Consider the following 7,205-nt stretch of genomic DNA (forward strand, 5'->3'; position numbering starts at 1 on the left):
TCTTAAATATTAAAACTTGACACAGAAGGGAGGAGGGTGGCGGATAGGTAACTGGGTAATGGGTATTAAGGAGGGCACATGCGGTGATGAGGACTGGGTGTTATATGCAACTAGTGAATTGTTGAACACTACATCAAAAACTAATGATATACTATATGCTGGCTAATTGAACATGATAATAAGAAAAAGACTTTAAAATTGAAATTACTTTTTTATAAGGTTTTTTTTTAATTTTTTATTTTTTTATAAACATATATTTTTATCCCCAGGGGTACAGGTCTGTGAATCACCAGGTTTACACACTTCACAGCACTCACCAAAGCACATGCCCTCCCCAATGTCCATAATCCCACCCCCTTCTCCCAAAATAATTGTCTTTTCTGAAAGGTAAAAAAAAAAAAAAAAAAAAAAAAGATAGCTTTTCCAATTCCAATGTTATGAAGCTTCCTCTTCATTTTTTGTTTGTTTGTTGGGTTCTTTTGCCTAAGAATTTTATAGTTTTACCTCTCACATTTAGGTTTTTATCCATTCTGGGTTTTTTGTTGTTGTTTTGTTTTGTTTTGTTTTTAGACAGAGAAAGTGGGCATGAGCAGGGGGGAAGGACAGCAGGAGAGGGGGAGAGAGAATCTCAAGCAGGCTCCATCCTTAGTATGGAGCTCAATGCGAGACTTGAACCCAGGATCCTGAAATCATGACCTAAGCCAAAATTGAGCTGGATGCCTAACTGACTGAGTCACTCATGTGCCCCCAGTGTCTGATCCATTTTGAACTAGTTTTTGTATATGGTGAAAGATAAAAATCCAACTCCATTATTTATTTACACTTGGATATCCAGTTTCCCCAAATACCTTTTCTTTAAAAGACTGACTTTTCCTCCCTCAATGGTCTTGATACCCTTGTCAAAATCATTTCATTTTCATATATGTAAGAGGTTATCTCTGGACTTTGTATTCTATTCCATTGGTCTAAATGTCTATCCTTATGCCAGATCCCCATTATTTTGGTTAGTGTAGCTTTGTAGTAAGTTTTGATATCAAGAAGTGGGGCGCCTGGGTGGCTCAGTGGGTTAAGCCACTGCCTTCGGCTCAGGTCATGATCTCAGGGTCCTGGGATCGAGTCCCGCATTGGGCTCTCTGCTCAGCAGGGAACCTGCTTCCCTCTCTCTCTGCCTGCCTCTGCTTACTTGTGATCTCTGTCAAAAAATTAAATAAAATCTTAAAAAAAAATAAAAAAATAAAAGAAATAAAAAAAATAAAATAAAATAAAAAAAAATAATTGAAATTACTCCTTATCTGTGAGCTGCAGAATGCATGTAGATCTAACTAGAGAAATGTGACCAAGATCTAAGGTAACAGACTTATGATTGAAAGTGAAAACAATAAAGCAATGGTTCTCAACCAGAGACAATCTGTCTCCCATGGGATATTTGGCAATCTCTGGAGACATTTTTGGTAGCCACAGTGAAGAGGAGCTGCAGGTAACTAGCAAGTAGAGACTAGGGATAGGATTAAGTACCTTACAATGTAAAAGACAGCCCCTGTAACCAAGAATTACTCAGCCCCCAATGTTAAAGGTGTGAGAAATCCTGATGTGTAAGAATATAATAGAGTGAGGCATAAAAATATGGGTATACTGAGCTGTTTTAGGTGGAATCTTAATTAAAATACTAGTTAGGGTTTCACAATCACATTATATCAGAGAAAAAAATTTGTATTTTAAAGAAGTGGATTATACATTCGACATCAGCCACAGCAACTTCTTTCAAGATATGTCTCCAAAGGCAAAAAAAAAAAAATAAGTCAAGCAGACAGAGTCAATTATCATATGGTTTCGCTTATTTGTGGAGCATAACAAATAGCATGGAGGACATGGGGAGTTAGAGTGGAGAAGGGAGTTGGGGGAAATTGGAAGGGGAGGTGAACCATGAGAGACTATGGACTCTGAAAAACAATCTGAGGGTTTTGAAGGGACGGGGGGGGTGGGAGGTCGGGGTACCAGGTGGTGGGTATTATAGAGGGCGCGGATTGCATGGAGCACTGGGTGTGGTGTAAAAATAATGAATATTATTACGTTGAAAATAAAAAATAAATTAAAAACAAACAAACAAACAAAAAACAAAAACAAAAATGAACTTTTGGGATTTCATCAAGATCAAAAGCTTCTGCACAGCAAAGGAACAGTCAACAAAGAGGCAACCTATGGAATGGGAGGAGATATTCACAAATGACACTACAGACAAAGGGCTGATATCCAAGATATAAAGAACTCCTCAAACTCAACACACAAAAAATGAATAATCATGTCAAAAAATGGGCAGAAGACATAAACAGACACTTCTCCAAAGAAGACATACAAGTGTCTAACAGACACATGAAAAAATGTTCATCATCATTAGCCATCAGGGAGAATCAAATCAAACCCACACTGAGATACCACCTAACACCAATTATAATGGCCAAATCTGGGGAGCCTGGGTGGTTCAGCAGGTTACACCTCTGCCCTTGGCTCAGCTCATGAGCTTGGGGTCCTGGGTTCGAGCCCTGCTTCCCCTCTCTGCCTGCCTCTCTGCCTATTTGTGATCTCTCTATCTCTGTCAAATAAATAAATAAATCTTAAAAACAAATGGCCAGAATTAACAAGACAGTAAACATGTGTTGGAGAGGATGTGAAGAAAGGGGAATCCTCTTACCCTGTTGGTGGAAATGCAAGTTGGTGCAGCCACTTTGGAAAACAGTGTGGAGATTCCTTAAGAAATTAAAAATAGAACTACCCTGTGACGCTGCAATTACACTACTGAATATTTACCCCAAAGATACTGATGTAGTGAAAAGAAGAGCCATATGTACCCCAATGTTCATAGCAGCAATGGCCACAGTCGCCAAACTGTGGATAGAGAACCAAGATGCCCTTCGACAGACGAATGGATAAAAAAAGATATGGTCCATATATACTATGGAGTATTATGCCTCCGTCAGAAAGGATGAATACCCAACTCAACTTTTTATCAACATGGACAGGGCTAGAAGAGATTATGCTGAGTGAAATAATTCAAGCAGAGAGCGTCAATTATCATATGGTTTCACTTACTTGTGGAACATTAGGAATAACACAGAGGACATGGGGAGATGGAGCAGAGAAATGAGTTGGGGGAAATTGGAGGGGAAGACGAAAGATGAGAGACTGTGGGCTCTGAGAAACAAACTGAAGGTTTTGGAGGGGAGGAGGACGGGGGTTGGGTGAACCTGGTAGTGGGTATTATGGAGGGCACGTATTGCATGGAGCACTGGATGTGGTGCATAAGAAAATGAATACTGGAACACTGAAAATAAATAAAATAAAATAAAATGGAAAAAAATAAAAAAATAAAGTAGTGGATTATAAAAAGCATTTTTTAATGATTTTGAGTTGCCACAGATACTTGTTTTGAAGTACACATGCAAGTTGGCAGAATGAAGACTCTTCAGAAAGGAAATCATTGTGCACAGCCACACTTGAAGTAGATCCTCTATGACCACCAGTTAGGGTAAGGGAGTATAGACAGGTAATATGGGACACATACAAAAAAATGTGTCAACCAAAAATCTGTGTTAATTATTATTATATTATATTTTATTTATTTATATTAATATTTTATTTATTTATATTTTATTTTATTTTATAATAATTCTATATGTAAATATTTCTAATTACACTTAATGTCTACAAAGTAAGATTATACTATGCAAAGTGCATTGTAACTTGCTTTTTTTTTTTTTTCATTTAAATAATAAAATAAGTCCACTCCCTTTGCTGGATCTTTCTCCTTCACTTACTGGGTAGAACTGAAATGGAACTTTTGGTCTTCATAGCACATGACAGATATGTGGCTATTTGTAAACTCCTACATTGCACAACCATCATGAACAGGAAGGTGAATGTTCTGCTGGTAGTGACCTCATGATTCTTAGGTCTTCATTTAGGGCTTTAGATACTCTGTTGTGAATTTGCCTTTCTGTGGTCCCAATGTGGTGGACAGCATTTCCTGTGATCTCCCTCTGTTTACTAAGCTTGCCTGCATAGATACCTACAGATTGTCATTGTTGCCAGCAGTGGGATAATCTCTGAGCCGGTTCTTGACTTTGCTTATCTCCTCCAGTCTGTTCCTCATAACCACTAAGAGTGACTCTTCTACCAGAAATCCAAAGCTCATTCCACTTTGATCACATCACAGTGGTAATTCTCTTTCTTGGCCCATGTATCTTCACCTGTATCTTGTCTCTTCAGCAACCACTCTGAGGATAAGTTCCTTGCTGTATTTTACACCACTGTTACCCCATCTTGAATCTAATTATCTACACTGTGAAACAAAGAAATGAAGACAGCCATGAAGAAATTCTGTCATGATTTTGTGAGTTCAAGAGAGAATAGTTAGATTAAAATTTAATTTTTAAAGGAAACTTTAGATCTTTTAAAAACTGTTATTGATATGATACAGAGTATATAAGACTTAAAAAAGTCAGACCTTCAAGGATATTTTAAATCTAGTACCAACAACAACAACAAAATAAATTAATAGCATTAGATATTTTATACAATTCCAACTAATTATAAAAATTGTCCATTAAAAATTCACTCTTAGGGATGCCTGGGTGGCTCAGTCTAAGTGTCTGCCTTTGGCTCAGGTCATGATCCTCAGGTCCTGAAATCAAGTCCCACATCTGGCTCCCTGTGTGGCGGGGAGCCTGCTTCTCTCTCTGCCTGCTGTTCCCCCCTGCTTGTGCTTGCTCACTTTCTCTCTCTATGACAAATAAATCAATAAAACCTTAAAAAAATTCACCTGTATTTAAGATATATCAAATATATGCTTCATTTGAGTATAAGAATGGCATTGGTTGAAAGGGAAAATAAAGCAAATCTCCAGAAAGTCTACCATATTTTTCTGTATAGTCAGAATGATTTGGCACTTACTGTGCACCCAAGGTTGGTTCTCTGTCTCCTCAAGAATTTTAATGTCTGAGTCAGCACTTACACGTGGTGCTTCCTAAGAAAACAGTAACTTTGAGTTTCAGTATCTATGGATATACTGCCACAGTACACTAATTTTTCTTGTGCCTCCAAAATGAGTTTTCATAGATACTTTTAAGGCTCCTAATATCATTAAAATTTATTTCCATCTTCTCACTCCAAAATTTCTCAGTTTCAGAATCTATGTCCTTGACTCAAAAAAAAAAAAAAAAAAAGTTACCAAATTCAGGATACACCCATGGTTTCCTTAAGAGTAAACTGAATTTACAATATGATATTAAATAATAAATTACATTTTGCATGTTACCATTCTCCAGGAAAGTAATGTAACAACATTTGGATATCATCACATCACTAGTAATTCCCATTGATAAGACACAGTTCAGTGGAGTTTCTGTAGCTGTGAATTTGAATAGATTCATTCACAACTTGTCATTAGTCCTCTTTATAAAACATGCATTGACACATGAAATTAAAAAAAAAAGTGGCTATAAGAAGTTTTGTTTGTTTGTTTGTTTGAGAGAGAGAGGAGGGCAGGGGAAGGGCAGATGGGGAGAGAGAATCCTGAAGCAGACTTCCCACTAAGTGCAAAGCCCAAGACAGGGCTTGCTCTCAAGATCCTGAGATCATGACCAGAGCTTAAATCAAAGGCGCTTGACTGAGCCACCCAGGTACCCCAAGAAGTTGTGTTTTATGTTTTCAACAAGTCTAATGTAGACACAAGTAGAGTTTTGACAACAAAAGAAGATCAATAGCTATCTTTAGACAATTTTCTCCAATTTACATATCACATAATCACAATCACAAAAACCAGAATTTAATGATTACAAAAAAAAAAAAAAAAAAAAACCAAACTTGAAATCTTGGGGAAGAAATTTAAGGTAGTGGAAGCAAATGTGGTTACAGAAACAAAAAGAAATAGGAAAATAACCCTGTGTATTCACTCAATGAAAACTAATAATGTGAATAACACGACAATAATCAAATGTTTTATTTAACGTTAATGATGTCAAGTTGAGAACAAGACAATATTTATAATAGGTAAGTCTATTATACAATGGTAAAACTGTCTCAAAATATATTTCTGATAAATTCCAAATTTCTCAGAGATTATTTCCTTATGTTCTATTGTGGAGTGGAGCCATAAGGCCCTGTGCAGTGTGGCAGTCACTGGTATCACCTGCCTACCACCAGCTCCTTCATCTGCAGGTTTGTGCCCTTGCCTGGCCTGCCCGCACTGCTCCCACAGCAGCTTCAGCACCTGGACCAAGAACAGTGTGTAAAGTAGCTGTGCTAGGACTTTTGGAGGAATAGGGCAGCCCCTTTCACTTCTCCTCAAAACATACCCTTGGTAAGCCTCCTGAATGTCTACAATGTTGCTCATGTACCTGAGTAGCCACAGGTCAAAGCCACATTGAGATCAAAGCAACTATGAAAGGCTACCTTGAACCTAAGCAGTTGTCAGACTGCCTGAAAGATTGTGATGTGGTAGTTATTCCAGTAGGAGTCTTGAGAAAACCAGGCATGACACAGGATATCTGTTCCAGACCAATGCCACAGTTGTGGCTACCCTGACTACTGCCTGTGCCCAGCATTGCCCTGAGGCCATGAGCTGTACCACTTTAAATGTGATTAACTCCACCATCCCAATCACAACAGCATTTTCAAGAAACATGGAACATACAACCCCAATAAAATCTTTGGGGTGACAACCCTGGGCATTATCAAAACCAACACTAATTATAGAACTGAAGGGGTTTGGATCCAACTCCAGTCAGTGTTCATGTCACTGGTGGCCATGCTGAGAAACCATCATCCCCCAACCACTCTAAAAATGGACCTTCCCCAGGACCAGCTGACAGCTGTCATTGGGAGGATCCAGGAGGCCAGCACCAGGGTAGTAAAGGCCACAGATGCAGCAGGCTCTCCCACACCGTCTGTGGTGTATGCTGGAGCCCAATATGTCTTCTCCCTTGTGGATGCAATGAATAGAAAGGAAGGAGTTGTCAAATGTTTATTAATTCCCAAGAAATGGAGTGCCCCTATTTCTCTACACCATTACTGCTGGGGGAAAAGGGAATCAAAAAGAATCTAGGCATCAGTACCACTTTCCTTTCCCAGAGAGGATGATAGTTGAAGTCATCTCTGAGCTGAAGGTGTCCATCAAAAAAGGAGAAGAGTTCATGAAGAACATGAAATGA

The 7,205-nt window shown here is 38.4% G+C and overlaps 1 pseudogene; it reads left to right on the top strand.

Moving 5' to 3' along the window:
- The first annotated feature begins 1,417 nt into the window (after positions 1 to 1,417).
- LOC101690864 lies at positions 1,418 to 7,205 on the top strand (annotated as a pseudogene).

This window comes from Mustela putorius, unplaced genomic scaffold (genome assembly GCF_011764305.1).
Source record: "Mustela putorius furo isolate JIRA1106 unplaced genomic scaffold, ASM1176430v1.1 tig00003896_pilon_pilon_pilon, whole genome shotgun sequence".
Taxonomy (NCBI): Eukaryota; Metazoa; Chordata; class Mammalia; order Carnivora; family Mustelidae; genus Mustela; species Mustela putorius.